This window comes from Protopterus annectens, chromosome 11.part0, assembly GCF_019279795.1.
Source record: "Protopterus annectens isolate FY-2018-M chromosome 11.part0, PAN1.0, whole genome shotgun sequence".
Classification (NCBI taxonomy): Eukaryota; Metazoa; Chordata; order Ceratodontiformes; family Protopteridae; genus Protopterus; species Protopterus annectens.
In genome coordinates this window covers 789,536,288-789,559,063 of record NC_056745.1, presented here as the reverse complement: position 1 = coordinate 789,559,063, position 22,776 = coordinate 789,536,288, and the positions used below count along the sequence as shown (strand labels likewise).

At 34.9% G+C, this 22,776-nt stretch overlaps 1 protein-coding gene across 5 annotated transcripts in view; it reads right to left on the bottom strand.

Annotated features, from left to right (window-relative positions):
• Positions 1-22,776, bottom strand: part of CHRM2 (cholinergic receptor muscarinic 2) — a 2,909,771-nt gene that overhangs the window by 1,313,676 nt on the left and 1,573,319 nt on the right. For all 5 annotated transcript variants that reach the window (XM_044088214.1, XM_044088216.1, XM_044088213.1 and 2 more), the window contains exon 5: positions 9,361-9,433. The gene's annotated coding sequence lies outside the window, so the exon portion shown is untranslated. The remainder of the gene's footprint in view (positions 1-9,360; positions 9,434-22,776) is intronic.

Here is a 22,776-nt window from a genome sequence, read left to right as displayed (position 1 = left end):
TATTAGAACTTCATTAGAATAAGAGTGCATACTTGAGTCAATGGCAATAAATAGTAAGATTTGACTAATTGGGTTACTTTATAAGCTAAAACATGCCACTTTTGTTTTAACACCTTAAGTGTGCATTTTTTGTTTTAAGTTATCATTCAGCCCAGGGGTGAACGATATTAGCAATTATACAACCTTTAAGAAAAAATCTCAGCACACCTCCTTGTGCTCCATTTTTTAAGCATTGCTGCATTGTTATACCATGTAGTATTTGTTTATTCTTAACTTCTCCTTATTACAGAATGTAAGCTTAAAAAGACAGAGTAAAATGAGCACTTGCTAGGAGAGAATGACACTTATTATAGTAATGACTATGTAATCTCCTGTTCATCGAATAAACAAATGCAGCTGATTAAAAGCAATAATTTCTGTATTTTCATCTCTTGCATCCCACTCCTAATGCACACCAAACAAAAATATTGTACTAGTGGTCATTGACTCCATGGATGCAGAATAACTGAAACAACCTGTTTTATTAAATAAAATATAAACCAAGAAGCATCAGTTGAGGACTTTTGCCCTCTCGTAACCAGGACTTCATCAGAATTAATTCTATAACAATAGGGACTACTTATATAATAAAAACAAGTCTTAATTAATTGTAATCACCATACAAATTAAAGAGACATTACACATATAAAGAATATTCACCATAAAATACCCATATTGATCTAATGAAAATACATGTGTGTTAATGCGAGTGAATGTAAATAACCCCACATTTATACGCTCTTTAAAACAGGAAAAATACTAAACAAGTCCCTAAAAAGACTAGTTATCAAAACTGCATTGATCTCTTGTTTAAAAAGGGTTGAAGGGAGATTTTGTCATTAATACAGGGGAATGTCTGTGCATTTAATTTAACTTGCCAAATGGCTTCCCTTTCTACTAACTTATTTTTCAAATTTCCACCTGTTGGGTCACTTAAAACATGTGCTAATGTATTTTATATTTATTTTTACTGCCTTACAAATCCTCCTTATTATGATATACTGTTTAAACAGGTGACTTTATCCAACATCCTCATAACATTCTGTCAGCATTTAGGCATTTTTGCTCACTACATTGCTAAGAGGCAGTATGATTTAACAAACCATTCTGTATCTCCTCCATTACCCCAAACTTCTAGACATACTATTTCCTAACAACAGTCTGAGCATTTTTATATTTTATGGCCTTTGTTTCCATCCACCTTTTAACAGATAGCAAGCATATTGAATATAATCCATTAACCTTGGACAGTTCAAAGTCAGGAATAAATCTTTCATTTAGCCATATTCTATTATATTGATTATAAAAATAGCATGCTTCTCCCTCCTGCCAACTCTTCCACCTTGTCCATTCAACAGAAACTAACAAGTGTTCAAGGTGTTATATATTCCCTTTTAACAGCAATTAGAATGCCTGTGCACATAATGTATCACCTGTTTAATGTCATATTTTACCTATCTTGTTTTTGTTACTCAAATGATTTTTATTTTAATGAAATAGCACAATAATTTAATACATTCATAACATTCAATAACTATTTACAGTATTTACATTCAGCCTGACAAAAAGGATTCGGATAAAAAACCCTTTGTAGTTAAATAATAAGTTAATATATAAACTATGATAGTTAGGAAGAGTTTGGTTCCATCTCTAGGGTATCAATCAAATTCAAAACATTCCTCTACAGACTATTAACCAATGGCTTAGGAAAAGTTATTTACTCTTTAGTACTTTTCTCTATTAGTATGCATTTCTTCAGTGATGATAGGAATTCCTCCATTGTGGGTGCTACATTAGAGTTCCATCTTTTAGTTATATATTTTCTGGCTACTGCTAACCTTGCCCACAACAAATACAGGTCATCTTTCTTCATATTATTACTATTAAGAACATTCAATAAAATTAAAGACTTTGTCTAAAACAAATATATCAGTATATATAGCTTGAAGAAATATGTTAATCTCATTCCAATATGGTTTAATATTAGTACAGTCATAAAAAATATGAGACCAGTAAACAGTAGTGGACTGATGACATCTCCAACATAACTTGCTGTTTGAAGGGTTCATCTTTGAGAGTTTCTCAGGTGTCAAAAAGGATATGTGTAGAAATTTCCAATGAAAAATCTTCGAGATATGTGAGTAAGAAGTTAGTTTAACTGAAAATAAAATGTTAGTTTTATCTTCCATTGGTAATGATACTTGAAACCCTTTAGTTAGGTATTGCCAGTAAGAATCTTTAGGAGCTGTCTTATAGACAATTAAAGTGCTATATAGATATGATAATTCATTCTTAACATTGATATTATTATATAGAATTCCAAAAATCCAGTTTACAATTTTTGGTACAGTTTTGAAGGATGAGTTCTGTATTATTCTACACAGATCCTTAGTGTATGCTGTGACATTCTGAAGAACCAATCAGCCATTAGGAGGGATAGGCCATAGGTTGAGAATATACTTTGTGTGTTCAAAGCTTGTTGGTTTTCAATACATTGCAACCAACAAAATAGGTTATTATTTTCCCATAAACCAAAAATCTCTATGTGTCTTACCAGGGAAATCCATTGTAATAGTAAATGGTATTAAAACTCTATGCCACAGTTTTATATCTAAATCTGTGTTAATACATTTTCTAAACACATCAAAAATATTGCTTATTAGTGTTAGTTTAGTTAATTTTGTTGTACTATACTGTAAATTTAAACTTAAATAGTGCCATATCTTGTTATCTTTGTCAGTTACCAAAGCATTCTTTGATAAATAATTTTCATTCATTAGTATAATGGTGTGTAACTGTTTCCAACTGGAAGAGTATCTAGGATTTATCCAATTCATCACTATTTTAATTATAGATGCCTTTATATAAGTTTAAATCTCTGGGAATTTTATCCCCCCCTTGTTCCCATTTTCCTAATATGAGGAGAATATGCCACTCTATTTATCTTGGGGTACCATAGGAAATTCATCAGAGATGAAGTGATTTTTTTAAGGATTTTCTTTCCTGGTGGAAGTATAAGGGCTTGTGCTATATATAATATTTTAGGTAACAAAACCATTTTATCAGTTGTAACCTATCATCAAATGTTATAAACAAATTATTCCATTCACTTATTAATGTCTTAATTAAGTCTATGGCTTTAGCATAGTTTCCTCTACTTAATATATATAAGGTTTCCTTATTTATTATTATTATTCCTCTTTATAAGGTTTCCTCTATATTCTTGCCTAGGACTATTCCTAAATAGTCTAGAGTTGAAAGTTGGTTTCCAATATGATTAACTGGACCTGTATGTTCTTTTTTTATTTAATAATAGATATTTTGATTTAGATTTGTTGAAGGAGAGTCCTGAATTTTTTTGGAAATGTGTTGTTATTATAGCCACTTCACCTAACACTTCCTTAGAGTTGGGTAAGGTAAGTAAGACATCATCAGCAAACATCATTATTTTAGAAATATACTGGTCATATATATTTATACCTCTTATCTTTGGGTTATTACATACTAAAATGGCAAGTATTTCTATGGCCAGAGCAAATAGGATAGGGGACATGGGGCATCCTTGCTAGTACCTCTAGTGATTTGGATTGCTTTGGAAGTAAAAGGATTTAATTTGACATATGCTACATTATTTTCATAGATTGTCTTTATCATTGCTATAAAATGGGGTGGAATCAAATAACTGTAAGACTTTAAATAAATAACCCCAATTTAAGGAGTCAAAGGCCTTTTGGATATCTTGACCTATTATCAATGCTTCATGGTTTCCTATATTGAGGTAATCTGTCAGAGTTAATACTCTTTTACTATTATCCTGTGTATGCCTGTTATGTATAAAACCAGTTTGGTCTTCATTAATTATTTTAGATATGGGTATTTTCAATCTATTGACCATAATTGACATGAATAGTTTATAATCACTATTCAGCAAATAAATTGGTCTATATAAGTTGCATTTAATAGGGTCCTTATTCTCTTTTAATATAGGGGAAATTAAAGAATATCTCCAAGAAGGAGGAATATTTGCTAATGTTTGAACTTCAAGAAAGCTTTTATGTAGGAGAGAGATTATAGAAGGAGGGAACAATCTATAAATTTCAATAATTAAGCCATCTATTCCAAGTGCTTTATCAGACTTACTTCCTTTAATCCCATCTATAATTTCCTTTTGAGAAATATGTTTTTGTAGATCTAACATAAGTTCCTCAGGAATTCTTGTTATGTTGGGCACTATATTCTCTAACTTCTCACATTCTTCTGCACTTATTTTATCTTTATGATGCACTGCATAATGATAATTAAAAGCCTCTAGAATGTCCCCTATGTCCGATACTTTTTTCCTTTTCCCTTCATGAAAGATACTATCAATGTTATTAATTTTTGATTGTATCTTAACTTTCATAGATAGGTTATGAAGATGCTTAGGAGAGGTAGCATAATAATTTAATTTCAGTTTTTCCATAGCTAAATTAATTTTATGGGATAATATTTCATTCTATTTCTTGTTTCCTTCTTCTGTTTTCTTCTTATTATCTGTATAAATTAAGTTTTTATTAGATTTAAGACATAATATTTTATTCTGGAGTTGCTGTAACTCTGAGTCCCATTCTTTAATTTCATTTTTGTACTAGCTAATGGTTTTACCACTTAGATAGGCCTTAAGAGAATCCCAAACCACAACTGTGTTTGCTATAGGTTTATAATTAATCTCTAAGAAAAGCTGAAGTTCAGAAGTTATTCAAGATTTAAAGTCTTTATTTTTTGTGATATATGAAGGAATCCTTGAAGTAATAACTAATTGATTGAATTCCAAGTGTATTGTTAACAACAGGAAATTATGATCAGAAAAGGGACAAGGTTGTATTAAAAAATTCAAGATTTGAGAATAAAGATTTTGTGAGATATACATTTTATCAATTCTAGTTTGTGTACCATGCTTATAGTCCTGGTGCGAGAATAGCAAAGAATTTGGACCCAAAGCATTAAAGGTATCTTTTAATTTAAACATTTTTGTCCATTTTTCTAACTGTTTGGCTGAGGACAATAGTCTAGGAGATGTCCTATTTTTAATTTCTGTAATATCTGTGATAAATTGAAATCACCTCCTAGTATAATACCCTTTAGAAGTAGTTGTAAGAAAGTCTTAAGTGTTTCTTAGCTAGTCCAACCCCCATACCCGGGAACCAGTATAAATTAACCAGGGTCCAAATTCTATTATTAAACTTAAGTATAACTAAGGTCATGAGTCCATCATTATCTGCATGTTTGTAAATGATTTGTAAATGATTTGGGGATACATATCTTGTTTTTGTGACACATAAGCAAAACTTACTTCAATCATTCCTCTTCCACTAAAACAAGACAATTGTCACTTTTTAGTTCCCCAATTCTCCCCTACAAAAATGCTTCTATCATAAAATCCACCCATTTTTCCAATGCAAACAACATCTTAGTTAATATCATCATAGTTAATACCCTAATAGTTACATGCTTGTTAGCTGTTACAGTATGCAGGCTTCTTATGATACATGCAAAAAAAAAAAAAAAAAAAAAAAAAAAAAAAAAAAACAGGATAAAAAAATAATATGGTGTATCATCAAATAGACAAATATGTTCATTACATAATAGTATTGACTGGGCATAATAATAATTTGTAATATCTCAATGGTCTGGCTTAAATTGATATATTGCCAGGTAAGACTTGTATCATCAAACACAAAGTTACAACAGTCATAATATAAACTTATTGAGCAGCCATGTTATTTATATGTGCAATCTCTATAATGTGGCTTATGATATACACCAATGCACTGTATGAACATGTACACAAATGCATCGATCTCGCCATACTCAATAGAACCAAGACGCTCTCCTCCAAATAAAAGTAAGCCTATCTGGTGGTCCCCCACCATAAACAAACTCTACAAAAGAAGGAGGAAACAGATGCAGAATAAGGTGAAGTCCCAAAACTGGAAAAACTCCCTTATCAGCCTCAACAAAAAGTTGAGATTCCTCATCAAATCCTCTAAAGCTAGGTATGAAAACAGGATTGCAGCAGATAGTAAAGACAACCACAAGGCCTTCTATAGATATGTGAAGAATCTCCATGGCAATACCCAGATTTGCTCTGAGCTACTGCACAATGATACCTCCTATACTGAGCTAGCAGATATTGCCAATATATTGTCCAGCAGTTCAGTGACAACTTTTCCCCCCTCTCCTCCCCTAAAGGACTAATCACTATACCAGTAGATTGCTAGGCACCCAGTATTACTGCTGCACAGGTTAAAACAGCACTGTCCAAGGCAAATAATTCAACTTCTATGTGACCTGACAATATTCCTGGCTGTGTTCTACATGAACTACAGAGTGAACTGGCACCTCACCTGTGTGCCCTGTTCAATCACAGCCTCACCTCAGGCTTTGTCCCTACCAAATGGCACACTACCACAGTCATCCCTCTGCAGAAAGGAGGAGTGATTATAGACCCTGGGAACTATCGCCCCATTAGCTTGACGAGTCTGATATGCAAAGCTATGGAACGCTTCATCATGGATCTAATAAACAAGGATATAAGGAATCTCTAAACTCTGGATCCCACACAGTTTGGTTTTGTGAAGGGTAGATCATGCCTGCTCAAACTGGTTGACTTCTTTGAGTCATTCACCAGAACTGTGGATGAGGGCAAGTTAATTCATACAGCCCACCTTGATCTGGTCATGGCCTTTGATACCCTTCCCCACTAAGGAATCATAGAAAAACTCACTAAGCTACGCATCAACCCGTATATCACTAGGTGGGTTGTAAACTCATTCACAGATAGAACCAACAGTGTGAACGTAGCTGACTCCAAGTCAGACTGTTGACCAGTCACGCATGGAGTCTCACAGGGTTCAGTCCTGGGTCCTCTCCTGTTTGGTATCTACTTCTGTGAAGTCCAGGCCAACAAGAAGGGTCTCTGGCTGACAAAGTTTGTAGACGATTGCAAGTTAGGAGTTATTATCAACTACTCAAGTGATGTTGACTTCCTACAGAAAGGCTTCACTGAGACCAACAACTGGTGTCTGAACCATGGCCTTAAGCTCAATGCCAAAAAATGTGCTGTCATCCCCTTTGGGAAGAAACCCAGTTCCCATGAACTACCACATCGATGGTAGTTCACTGAACACAGAAGGCATTATAAGAGATCTGGGAACACAGGTTGACAGCAACCTATTTTTGACCACCACATTGCCACTGTGGTCAGAAAGTCCTTCTATGTGGCAAATCTCATTATTAAGCTTTTTACATCCAGAAAGAAAGAGGTCATTTCTCCCTCTACTCTTACCTCATTAGGCCAGTCATTGAGTACAATGCACCATTTGGCATGTACTTCACTAGACACCTGCAACAACTGGAGAAGCCACAAAAGTACCTCACAAAGAGGATCCTAGGCCTTAAACTCCAACTATTCTCTGTCTCAGATCACCTATTTAGACGCAATCTCTGCTTGACTTACAAAGCCATGTCTGACCCAGCTCTGTTATTAGTGCTACATCTAAAGAAATCCCAACCCCTCTGTCCCACATGCTTCAGAGACCTCTACCTCAGTACCACAATCAACAGAACATGCTGGAGGGACAGGTTCATAACCCAAAGACTGCCCATGCTCTGGAATAGACTTCCCATACATGCCAAACAGAGCACCTCACTGGACCTCTTCAAGGGAAATTTTGATGAGTGGATGGAAAATAAGAAATTCACCCCAGGGATCACTCCAGTGGCTCTTTTCAACAGAGGCACTGGCAACTAAGGTCAGGTGGCACAGTGCCAGGGTAATCCTATGGGCTTGGCTTGTAAAGGCTCCAGGACCATTACCCTAGTATTCACCTATGAACCGGAATACTAGCCACACTCAAAGTCTAATGGTTCTGTATTCATTTATCATTTAACAAAGGAGCTGTGACCTACAGATAATTAGATAACCATCTTCCTATCCAATTAATCATCATGATCACAACAGTAATCCAAATTAAGCAATTCAATAATAAAGGGTCACTGCTTGCTGCTATGAGTAACTGTCACATACATTGCTTCATTCTAAAGAAAATCGAATTATGATGCTAAAGGTTTGTCTTCCTGACAACTATATGGAGTTGCCTCCAAAAGAATGCCCTATCACTTTAAATAGTTTGAACTTCCGCTGCAATAACTGTACTTGACTGACCATTCCTTTGAAACTGCAAGCCTTCAAATTAACACTAAAGAATACATTTATTTTTGAAAACTTAATTTCAAATATTTGATTAATATATGTCTGTCTGTACATAAATACATTGCTAATCAGCTAATTGACATTTCTCACATCATCTTTTTCCAAATGGGTTAACCATTTGTGTTTCAGTGAAATGAGTTTCCTGTGTTATGATAGGGCCCCATATACGTGTAGATAGATAGATAGATAGATAGATAGATAGATAGATAGATAGATAGATAGATAGATAGATAGATAGATAGATAGATAGATAGATAGATAGATAGATAGATAAAGATAAAGATTAATATAGTTTATTTGAAAGAAATCCACATGGAATTTACTGCTGCATAACTTTCCAATATCCCTGCTTTTCAGGGCTATATGTTGTCTCAACATCTTACTCCATCCTGCCTGGAATTTTTGTTTGTATAGCAGAACAGTAACAATTAAGTAAGCAAAACATGTTAAGCATTATAAATGTTTTTAGCTCTCTGTAAACTACATGCTACAGCAAATCAGCTTAAGATATTAGCTATCTAAATGAAGAGTAACAGCATTTAAAATGTCTCTGACTGAGGGCCTCTGTTACCCATTATCTGTGGCTTTCTCTCTGATTCCTGGTGCAACAGGTCGTCAGCTATACTTGTCATGTATATTCATTTTCAACCATTGCAGAATTTTTTCATTGCAAATAATACATTATTAGAATAAACCAAACAATAAACAAAACCACCAGCAAATAAATGACTTTGAGCAGAAAAAAGAAAGGTTCCAGCATAAACATAATGACAAGGTTACTGCTCAGAGTCAAACCAGGCTATCGATAACTCAAACATAGAAATAATGAATTAAGTCTCTTCAGACCTTTGATTGAAATATACACAGTGTTTGGAACTACTTTTCCTTATCATCTGGGGATACTTACAAGGTCTGAATAGACATTTGTATTGCTATATTTCAATCGAAATTCTGAAGAGATTTAATTCATTATTTCTATGTTTGAGTTATCGATAGCCTGGTTTGACTCTGAGCAGTAACCTTGTCATTATTTTTATGCTGGAACATTATTAGAATAAAGTTCTTACCATAACCTAAGCAGTCCACATGAGGTTGCAGTTTACTTTAATCATCTGTTGCACCATTATTATTCACCGGGTCCTAGAAGGAAACAGAAGAGAATATTATGTTGTTGTGGAAATGCCAGGGTCCTCTAGAGAACTAACATTGCAGCCCTGATAAACACAGGTTGCCTGATTACAAAAAGAGAATTTGCATCTTATTTAATTTGTAAGTCACACTGAGATACCTGTCAGGAAACAAGGGTTGCAGGTTTGACCTATTTAATTTCTGTTACAAGTTAGTCACTGGCAAGCGCAAGTAGTACAACGTTCATAATTACTTCAGATGTTCTTTATCAGCAAGGTATTGAAAAGCATAATGAGCAATCCTGACCGTGTTCTACTGGACTATAGCTCCTTAATGCATTTTTCACATGTATCTTAATATTAAACAGCATAGTTCGGCATGTACTTAACTGAATAAATATTACACTCATTTGTAAAGCCACATCACATTTGGCAAGGATCCTCTTCTTCCTTTCGGGTTTAGATTTTAAAGGCACTGACATGTACTGATGAGTTACTTGATTTATCTCAGCATAATGTAATGTACACAATGTTCTATTCCCTGGACTGTTACAATATATTTTGCAGTTTTTAATGTGTTGATGTACTACCTGAATAGATCTACCCACTTCAAAAAGACAAGCTAAAGCACTTGCATCTGTATTAAAACAATGTTCATGCAGTTACTCCAAAGAATTTCACAATACTTTTGCATAATGGCAGGTCAATGTACTTCAGTGACATTTGTACTAGAGCTTTAAATACAGCATCACGTTCCCTTTACAAATGCAATACTTTTGATTTTCTGGAAGACAAGTTAGAATTGTGTGAAAAGTAGATTGCCTCTACTTGAAAACCTAAAAGCATAAGCATGCAACAGGTAAGTGATGCAAAAATGCATCCTTTTTTCTAATCAAATGTTATAAAGAAGAAAAACAGTTTTGCACAGAGCTGTGTAATGACTTCCATCACTGAACTTTCTTTCTGACTGCACTCGTATCATAATTAGTATGGGCACCAAGTCAAAACTGTTGTAATGCAAATGATGAGGACTTGTCAAGCATATGTTCCACGTGTAGATAAGTATTAATTAACACATCACAGTGCTTAGTTACAAGTTAAGCCATCCAGTGTGTTTAGGAAAAAGTATTATATAATTACTGTACATTATTTGGAGCTGGTTTTTCTTATATTGATTTTGCCCATCTTCATGTAACAGCTTTGGAAAAAAAAGATATCATTTTCAGGAAAGGTTGAATATCATTTTTCATAAGGGGGTAAAATAAATAAAAGTGATTCAGGCATTTTTTAAAATCCTAAGTAAATCTTCTGAAGCATTACATAATTAGTACTGTAAACCATATGAGGAGAATGACGTCTTCCTTCTTTATTCCTTACTTTGATGAGTATTATATACTCTTTTCTTCCCTGCCCAACACAGACCATTCGCTCCTCAAGGATGAAACAGCTGAGCATCAAAGAGCATGGTCATCATCCATCTTTAAAGCCCTAACTACTGAAGGGCCTCCGTAGGCATCATCCATAGTGAATCACTAACTCTTGTGGGTCATATAACATGTGAAGACTGCCCTTTCCCCTGGAGTCTGTATTACCATTAGTACTCCAGTCTGCCCTGGTAATTCTATTGCAGGAATGTCTCATGGACATATTTTTGTCCCCTCCCCCAAAATAGAGACAACAGTTAAACCCATATTAATCCATCTTTGTCCAACAGCAGCTCCAGCAGACTCAGGTGTCAATACTCAAACTCAGTTTACTTGTACCATCCTGTTGGATGAACTATGCAGAGTTCTCCTACTGCATTTCACAAAGAAAGCAGTCTACTGAGATGAGATGATAATGACAGGTACAGAATGGCAATGTTTGGAACAAAGATTGAAATGCCTGTATTCCACAGAGCAGAATATTGTACATTAAGATCAGTAAGCATACCGAATGACTCATAGAAGAGGCATTGTTGATACTTACAATTCTAAGCATCTGTGAACTGAAAACTGAAAATGATCAAATGCGAATTGAGAGAACAACTTCTGTGAGGTTTCTATAAGTAACATACAAACACATAGATAAACACACACAAACACACACACACACACACACACACACACACACACACACACACACACACACACACACACACACACACACACTCACGCATGCATGCACGCGCGCGCGCGCACACACACACACACTCACGCATGCACGCACACACACACACACACACACACACACACACACACACACACACGCGCATCAGAAACACATTAGCAAGTATGTGCTTGCTTTCATGCATATACAGAGAAAGTGAAACACAGGTATGGGTAAGTATAACTGTCCTCCCTCTTGAGCATTCAGACAAAAGGTTATGGTGGGAAAGACAGAGGGCATCCTACATAGCTATTGAAAGAGCTTGCCTGTTATCTAGCTGTTTATGGACATGAGGCTTGACTTGATGGTATGTGTTTCTAAAGAATACCAAAGCAATCTACTGTTGTGGCTTAAATGTACCCATAACGATTTAAAAAGTAAAAAGTAAAAAGTCATGGGCATTCAGAAGCTGTTTTCATTTCTAAAACAGAATATGACCCAGAATCTAATTTTCACTGAGAACTTTATCTCATAGATAAGGAAACTGGCAAATTGATTTGAGTTGGAACAGGTGACCTCATTCCAATTTCCATAAATATGAGTCACCTTTGCCTTTGTGCCATTCAAGCACATCATTAAGCTGGCACTGACCATCAGCACTTTTCCTTTTCCGTGGCCTCCATTCACTGTTAAAACTAATTGCAAATTGCGTGACTCACTGTTACTTTCATTCCTACTTCCTATCATCCTCCTCTCACCTCATTCACAAAGTTACTCACAAATGCCAAACACATCAAAGAGTACACTTTACATTAAATCGTATTGCCTTTTTAGCTTTCAGCAGTACAGTTTCAGGAAAGGGCATATCATATAAAAGCTAGCCTCTGCCTCTCAGATCATATTATTCGAAATGTGCACAGAAGGAAACTTAATATGACTGCTTTCCCAGACCAGTAAAACATGCTTGTGTGCATCACTCCAAACTCTTATAATTTTATGATGCTGGAATAAGAAAACACCCCCACTTTCCATTCAGAACAGATAAGCCAAGGTGTCTCATAATACTCTCACCTGGCATTTATCTATTTTTATCAATTCTTTCATAATAATACCACATACGTAACTGCCCATTTCTTTGCAGACTATTGCAGAGTACACATCCAGATTACCTTCTAATACATCATTCACTTGCATTAGCTACTGACAACCCACCTTATTTCAATTAGTCAGGGTTACTCTGCTTGGGTAAGCAATATTTTAAAGACTAAAACACCTATCCTAGGTTACTAAAATATGGTCAGTATCTTCAGCACTTGAAGACCACTTCACTCACTACAGTAATTAAATATTTAGTGTTCTGGTTTTATCAGCATCTCAAGCTTTCAGCCCATCTAAATGCTGCATCTTTGAAACTAAAGGGGCTCCTGACTCTCCCACAAAATATCACATCTGTAAACTCCTATAGCAAAATCTATCAAATGTCAGGGTATACATCAATTGTAAGAGTGCACAGGTACTGCCTAATAATTTCTTCATATCTAACGTATATCTGTCTGTCCTTAAGTATCACTCTTTGATTCATGTTAACCAAGAAAACTAGTCACAATTTTCAGAGAGACATTACAGCATCCTGTAAATTAAATTATAAGGATGTTTAAATGAGCCAATCTCAGTTCTTTTGCCTTCTCAAAAAAAAAAAAAAAAGATTCTTCACTGTCATGCTCTAGATTTTCAGATTCCAGTCTATTCACCCCTCACAAAGTTTTATTTATCATGTTTACAATGGTATTTTCCTCTTGAAATGTAATGTATGGAATATACTTCAATTATTCCTAAGGTACATAACGACATCTTGTCAATTTAAAACCAAGTTGGATAACCTCCATTCTCATAAATCCTAAATTAATCAAGGCAGCATACACTTTTTTCGGATGGAAATTTAGATGTCTTTTCATCTCAAAACATAGTGCCTATCTCAATATACCAATTTATGTTCCTTCCATTTAAATCAGATGTTATATGCAAATATGCATGTTTGCATGATTGCTCTGCTGTGCCATGCTTTACCACTTTATGTCTAATAAGGTTACCTTTCCTTCAGTTATCTACATTTATTTATTTATTGTCTATATATACTTTTGTATCTGATGATTACTGACCACCAGCTCTACTTAATCAACTGTCCCATTCATGCCTTGCAGAGTGATAGATGTTCCCAGTCCATGTGTTCCAAGTGATGCGAGAACTAATCATGGAGGCATCATCTTTACAGCTATTAGGGCAGTTTCCTTATGCTGCCTAACCACATCCCCTTGTGGTGACATAAGTTCCTAGTCACCATGGAAGGACTGCCTATTTTCCTAATGCACAGGCATGCTCACTTCCTAAAGGGCTAGTTCACTAATGTGGGTGGACCAACCTATGTCCCTTCCACTTAGAACTGTTCTCATGGGATTGACCTATGCCTTTCCACTGGACTACGAGAAGGCCACATGATGGAGACACTAGAGCACCCTTCCTTGGCTCTACCTGCTTCCTAAGAAGCAGCCGGGGCTTTACCTTTCTGAATATTAGAGCTGGGGCTACATGCTATAATTATTTTGTTGTTTCTTTGACACTTGGTGTTAAAAAAGGAACACACAGTTAATTTGTTTACTTTAAGTAAATATACAAAAAATTTGGTTTTGGTGACTATATAGAGCCTGTGTAAATACTGTAATTATTAGTAAGATATTCATAATTGTCCATTGCTAACTATTCTCTTCACTGTAAATCAACACATGCACACACACACACACACACACACACACACACACACACACACACACACACACACACACACACACACACACACACACACACAAACACACACACACAGCCATAGTAATTTGATATTCATTGCATTCGTTATAGTGTTAAGCACTTCAAAAACTACAAGAAAATAAAAATGCTAACTACATATTTGCCTCAAATGCAGATCTAATTGTAAAACAATGAATATCACTGTTTGCGATATTTCCTTCCAATGTGTTGGGCAGGAGTTTATCCTTATATTGACTCTGAAGGTGCAACATGCATCAGTTACGCACAGGAGAAAGAGAGGAAGAATAACAGGCAAAGCACGTATGAGCTTAACTTGGCAGTGATATAGGAATGACTGTTAAGGAGAAAAAGAATAGGAGAATTACTATACAACAGGGAACACAAACACACAACACTCTAACATTTTGACTAATACAGCTGTCAGCACAATCTCACCCAACCTTGCTGGATATATTCTATTCTGCTCCTTGTAAATTATGCTGCATCTAAACCGATTTCCTTTTAAATCCACCTGACTATTTTTATACAATTAGTTTTAGTTGTTTCATGTTAACATCAATATTTAATCTGTGTTCTTCTCAGAATGAAATACTTTTGAAGTCAACAGCCTCCTTTGTGTAACGCTTTATAGCAGTACTGCTCTTAGTTGTGCCAAGAAACAAGACGTTGGCACACATAATGACCACAAATGGTACTATTGGCTAAAAACGGACTCTTCTTTTGATTAGAGAAATTTGTGTGTAGTCTGGCATAGTAGCACAGAAGTAGATAGATAACTAGCTGTTGAATTTGAATCCGTATTTGGTTAATCCACTGTAAAATGCAATACAAAAAGTTCCCTCCCATGACATCATGTAAAGTCAGAATTCAGTTTCATAGACCTCACAATTATAAAATGTAATATACATTTCCATTCTGGGTGAAATCTTAGTAGTCATAATAGTACTGTTAATGGTTCAGTAGACAGAGTCGACCATAAAGTCCTGCAGAATTTCATAAGGATTTCTGATTCCATTTGTAATAGAGTTATTCCACATCATCCCTAAGTGGTTCTCAATCAGTAGTTAAAGTATTCAAGTTTATGTTGCTATACCTCATGCAAAATGGCAGAATTTGAGAACAGACTAAAAAGTAAAAGACAAAAAAATGGCTCCATATATTTTCTGACTTTGTAGGGGAAAATAAACATCCCTCCTTACCATCATGAAACCCCCTGCATCCCACTGCTTTATCAAAATAACTAGGGTTGGTCCATTTTGGAAGAGGGTGCACAGACCCATTTCAGACACCGTTTCAGACATTCTGTCATTAGCTACAGCCATTCATCTGATAGTGCTAGTCAAACATTTTGAATGCAACTGAGTTATGCTGCTTGAGAAACAATAGCACCATTGCTCTGCTTAATGCTATTTGTTTTCTGGACTCTTTAGATCTAATTGATCACTAATCAACACATTTCTCTTTTAGTTGTATTAATTCATAATCCCATCATTTTCATACTTTATTGATTAATGTCTAGCAAGGTGGTATCCTGGGCCTTATGTCAACAGGAAGTCAAAACGGTTAGTATTATAATTAAAATCATGACAAAGACAAACATTTTGATGAGTTGCATGTACCAGTGGCATAAACAGATAAAAACCTGCCTGCATCTCAGATGATCCACATTTAATTTGTTGCTTGGTTGTTTGATGTCACAGGTAGGAAGGATGGATTTGCCTATCCGGGGGGCAGGGATGTGGTCCTTGCTGGGTCATGCTTCTGCTCTACTGACACAGTCTCCATTGAATGGAGAGGGTGTGCCGGTATACAGAGATACAATGGGTGGAGGATGAGGGCATTCCCACTCATGGCTGTGATGATAGTCATGGTCCCCACATGTGGAGGAATGTGCATGTATTACAAAAAGGGCTTTTCTGGTCTTTGTAGTGACACAAGTGATCAATAGCCCCACCTGGATGCCTCAAACCTTAGTGAAGCTGGGGATTACCAGACACCAAATAATAAACAGGTGTCCAGTTGGGTGATGCTTGATGGCTGGTAGGTAGCAGGGAAAAAGCAAACAACTAAAAAAAGAAAAGTGTTCACTGTGAATAGTCCTGTACAAAATCAGATCCTCTTACATAACCTTTTACAAACTGTATGTTATTTAACTGAATGTAGTAATGCAGTATCCATGACCCCTGTATAACTCTGTGCTGAGTACTTCATATGCTCTTAGCACAAATCCTTGGTGATAGACTATACAAGAATAACAAATTTTATGGCTTACTTGTGTTTTCAGCATATCTATATCTATCTATAGGATTACATATAGACAAACACATCTATGGGTTCAGCTTATTTCTTTCTACATTTTGGAACTTGGCTTTTTTATCAAAATGCCAGTTTATGCTTTGAGGGATTGACACACACTGAGGAGAGAGATTTTGGACTGTTGCATAATCTTGGAGTTGGGATTTATAATTAGTAGTGGTTTGGGGGTTTTAATAGGGTCAGTGAGGAGCTCTGTTTTATGTGACTAGTAAGTCTATTCCAGAAAAACAGCGGTCTCTTGTAGACATATCTGCCTCTCCAGCATGTTCTGTTAATGACACAGGCTAGGTTGAGAATGCTAGAGCGACTGACTCTTATGTAATTTGACTTGTGTATATGCTGCATTTCCATTAGGACAGGGTCAGAGATTGCCCTATAGGCCAGGCACAAGTCACCTGTCAGCATACTATAAGATACAAAGTAAAGGGACAGGGCTTTCAGCCTGTCCATGTAGGTTATGGTTTGGAATCCGGTATTTTGTTAGTGAGAAACCTCTGAGGTCTCTCCAGCTACTACAGGTGTCTGGTGTCTGATGAGGTACATGAGAAAGGATGCACCATACTCTATTAGTGATCTGATAAGGGTCGGGTACAGTAGTGTTATAACATCTCTTGACCTGAATGCTACGCCCTTGCTAATGAGGTGCACTGCATAGAAGACGTTCCTTACCACTGTGGAATGTTGATGGTTGAAGCTCAGATTAATATCAACTTGTGTTCCCAAGATTTGCACCACTGTGTTGGAACTCAGGGAATGCTATCAATATTGTAATTTGTAGGGAATTCTGTTTTGCCAAAGAGAATAATAATGCATTTTTTTGCATTTAAGACCATGACTTTGGCATCATTCATTCATTTGTGATAGCCGTTCTTGTAATATGTTGACATTGATGGGGGACTCAGTGATTGCTCCTAGTTTGTCATCATCAGTGAACTTGGTGAGCTAGAGGCCATCTACTTTGGCCTGGACTTTTGAGAAATAGATGGCATACCGTAAGGGGTCCAGCACGGACCCTTGTGGTACTGTTAGCACATTTTTAACTTATTTTTACTTGTTGCATCAGCAATATATCTATATCTATATCTCTATATCTGTATATCTATCTCTCTCTCTCTCTCTCCCTATATATATATATATATATATATATATATATATATTTACACATATATATATATAGATATATACATATCTCTCTCTCTCTCTCTCTCTATATATATATATATATATATATATATATATATATATATATATATATATATATACATATATGTATATATATATATATATATATATATATATATATATATATATATATGTATATATATATATATATATATATATATATATATATATATATAGGTCCACTATGTAATTTCAAAATACTGAAATCTCAAAATTCAGTATTTTGAACCTACAAAGCTGCAGACTCACATATTCCAAACTGGCCGAAGCACGGATATTTTGAATTTCTGCTTCCGGCAGTAAGGTGTGTGGATGCTTGGGTTTAATTTTGGTAAGTTTGTGTGTGTAAGTATGTTGGTTAGGGGTTTAGTGTGTGTAAGTGAGTGTTGTGACTGTTATGTGTGTGTTTGAGGGACTGTAAGATGTGTGTGTGAGTTCCATTTCTGTTTCTGTTTGTGCGATCTCAGAGTTAGAATATATAAGTAGGGGGATGTGGGGGGTGCAGATGAGTTTGTTTGGTTGTGCAGGGGATTTCTGTGTATGTTTATTTGTGCTCTGTATGTGTAGAGTAATTACGGGATTTTGAATTTCGCGGTTGTGTGTTTTCGAAGTCATGAGTTGTGGTTGGGTTTTCGGCATTGTGGTTTCAAAATACTGAATTTCGAGATTTCGAGATTTCAATATTTCTAAATTACAAAGTGGACCAATATATAAATATATATATATATATATACATATATATATATATATATATATATATATATATATATATATATATATATATATATATATATATATATATATATATATATATATATATATATATATATATATTAACAAAAGATATTTTGTCTGGAAAAGAGAATCTATATTAAGACACTCTACTAGACAGATGATATGTTAACAAAAACACTGCAGTAGTAAAAGTGCATAACGTCTTTAGACACATTCTACTTATTTTTACTCACTGTGTCAGCAATATATATATATATATATATATATATATATATATATATATATATATATATATATATATATATATATATATATATATTTTTTTTTTTTTTTAACAGTAGATATTTTGTCTGGGAAGGAGAAGCTGTATTATCACACTGTACTAGACAGATGATATGTTAACAAAAACAAGTCTATATTACAATGTCGAACTTGTATACATTTGAACTTTGTAATATTGAACCCAAAAGTCCAAAATCCCAAAATAGCGAAGCCACAGCACATTGCTTTTTTTCCAAGGGAAAAAAATTGGTGGGTCATTTTTTGGGGCTTTGCTATTTCCTCCACTGTGGTGTGATCTCAAAGTTTTTATATTTAAGTAGGGGGGTGAGGGTCACTGCCCTCACGTTGGGGGGTGTGGGGGTGAATCCCCCTACATTGGGGGATGCGAGGGCGAAGCCCCCTACTTTAGTTTATGTTTAAGGTTTATTTTTATTTTTTGTCAGGGAACAGCGATTTTTCTCCTGGAAAAAAATCTCTGTTGTGTGTGTTCGTTATTATTCGGTTTCGAACTTTTGTGTTCGATATTATAATGTTCAAACTTATGTTAGTTCGACATTGTGATATAGACCCAACAAAAATACTGCAGTAGAAAAAGTGCATGACCTCTTTAGATAAATTCTAATTTTACGAGGAAGAACAAATTAATAATCTTGCTTTTTTTTTTTTGAGTCCTGTGATGTAAAGATTGAAATGAAAACATCCAGTGGTAGTTGTTGCCTCCTTTGCTATCTCTCAGTCTAGTCCATCCTATAGGGCCAGGACATATGGTGGTCTGGAATTCTGTTTCTTTCTTTTGAACTCAAATAAGTTCTGTTTACATTCCTTAACTTAGCAGGAAAGTAGATCAAAAAATCAGGGCAAGTGCTCTGCTTTCTTCAGTAGTGGAAGATGCTTTATTGGCAGATGAGTGCTGCTTTTGAATTTTATGAGGGAGGTCATGTTATTAGAAGGTGCCTCTGAAAACTGACTGCTCTACGTTTACTCACATGTAAGATTACTTAACATGAAACATGCACCAATATTAGTCTACAACCCGTATACCCATGAGGATATTCTATGGATAGTGATGTGTCATATTTACACTGTCTTAAACTTTGGAATCAGCTTAATAGAATGTTGTAAAATACCTAGCAGAACTGGACAGACTTTAAATTACACATATCCATAAGGGTATTCTACAGAACACGGACTACTATGTTCAAGTGTTTAAAATACTTTACATGCCTAAGAAATTATGTAATATTCTTTCAGCAGTTGAAATCTCAGTTTCAGACTCAAAATGGTGTGATTACAATTATTTTATACATGTCAATAAATAAAGAATAGAATGCAGAAATTATCTATTTCCTATTTAGGTCTATAAAGCAGAAATCAATGTAAGTGGAACATCTACTTTTAAGGAATGTTTTATGTCTTAATATTTTCAAATTCCTTCTTAATTCATCTAGATAGTTTGGCAGCGGGGTGTAGTGATTAACACTATATCTTGAGACTGCTTGGCTCACTAGCGATGTACTGCATTAGTGCCTTCCTTATGGAATGTGTAAGTTCTCCCTGTGTCCATGTACACTTTTGGTGAGGTCTCAGATTTCCTGCAACATCCAAAAAGCATTCTTGTGGCTAGATAAGCAGCATTATAAATTTCCCCTAGGTGCATATATGCATTTGTGTCCTGAGATGGGCAAATGACGTCACCATAATTAATTTGGTACCCTATGTGCCTCATGCTTAGCATAATATGTTGACTCCTACTAAGCTGAAGAGGGTAATGTGGCATAGAAATGAATAAACAATGCCATATTTCCAGTACAGCTAGCAACCATACAGAAAGAAAGAAAATAAAATATTTGTTACAATTATACAATGTGCCAAAACTCTCCTTGGATATTTGTAGCTAATACATAACCTTTGTATTCCCTGTAAATAATATGGGTGTTTTCACGCCACATCACACTTGTTCCTTCTAATAAACATTCAGTCATGCACTAAAATATAACAAAATATGCAAAACATTACAGAGTTTTCTTCTTTTTCTTGGGAGGTGGTTATGCTGTGATAACAAAAGTGCTTTCTTGTTTCCTATCTTAAGTCAGCTTTCACATAAGCAATCAATTATTCTCAACACAGTACTACAATGTCCAAAAAAGTTAGAATTTCAGCATTGCCCCTCAATATATTTGTTTAAACTGAGAATTGTAGTTATTGCTTTTTTTATTCTTATATGAATGAGTCTTCATTGTCCACAACACTAACGTATGCTACATTTAAAAATACTGACCGCTGACCTGAATAATTTCACACATGAAAAACATTGTACTTGTCTTCACTTCACCTTCAATGCTCAGGATTATTTTTTTTTTATTCTTTGCTTGTGTATCAGTGTTCTTCACTTCATCATGATTTCAAATCTGTTTCTCTCCTTTTTCCTTTTTTCCATTATACTACCCCTGGTCAATGGACATTATGTCTATCATCAGCTTTAAAAACATACTTTTTATCTAGAACTGTTTCAACAGTTCTATCCATTTATAGAATAGATTGTTTCTTTTACTGCATGCAAGTAAATTTCATATTATTTCTGCCTGTGCAGGCTGTTGAGTTGGCATTACTTTCATTTTCTGTACTCTGATATTTTCTCTTATGTTACATTTTCTGGTTGAATTAGCATCCCCAGGGTAAGGAATACAAAAACAGGTAAAATAATTTCTAGGCTGCAAAAATGTATTATTCAAATGCCAATAAGGATCCTATCAGTTTTACAGTGAATTTTAGAGCCAGATATATAATTTCTGAACAGCACAATTACTGTGTTGCAGCTTTCAAGTAACAGTTTGCAATGAAAAAAGTAGACCTCAGTATGAATTATTAATATCTTTAGGGTGAATTTTAATGGTACTATTTTTTTTTATAATGCCTATATTCCTGGTAGAGAAAACATAGCTAAAACACCAGTCAGAACCTGGAAAAGACAGTTAAATGGATATTTTGAAGCTATAATACAATTTTAAATAATTACACTGTACAGAAAACAGAAATAATTAAGGTAAGCAAGTAAGAAAGAAAAGAAAAAATAAAACAAAGCAGTATTATTATAAAAGTAAAATCACTTATTTTGCATTATAAATCTATGATCTGTTGTATTGAGGCTATTGTTTGTGAGAGATAGTTATACTACAGGCCCTCTTATCCAAAGTACTTGAAGAAAACTGTCTCAAAGCCAGGGAACTGAGTGTCTTATAATTCATAACTGGTGCCATTCACATTCAAATATGAGTCTGGGAAAGAAGCATCCCCACCTTACTTGAACACATTATTCGAGTATGAGTGAGGTAAGTCTGGAAGCTGTAACGCAGGAGTGAGAGATGTGTCGATGTAGATTAGGACTGATTTGGAAGTGGGTATAGGGTTATGGAGGGTGAAGGAAGTCTTAGTCTTAGGGACCAACAGAGGTGTTTTAGCATTAGGGAGAAGAAGGCTAGTTTTAGAGTTAGGAAGTAGGAGGTTAAATTAATAACACTAAATATGTTTAAAAATGTATATAAAAAAGTAGAACCTCCATTTTATCTGTTAAGTGCTTTTAGTTTCAATATGCATTTTATAGAAGCATATTCATTCAAACCAGGGGGTGTATGTGTTGATGTGTGACTTTAGTGTTATTAATTTAACAATTTTTATTAAGGTTATTATACTAGTATAGGCTATAACCATACATAAACTGTTTTGTTAATGATTGTTTATTGATACATTTAGGTACTTATTTATTTATGTAACTTATGTATTAATACATTATTTAGGTACAGGATGATAGTGTCAGCTGGAGGTGCCTATGGGTTTTTGAGATTGAGTATAAACACAACTATAATTCTGTAGTGTTTAGGATTTCATGAATCTATGATTTTATGACTGAGCAATATTGTTTTATCTATTATG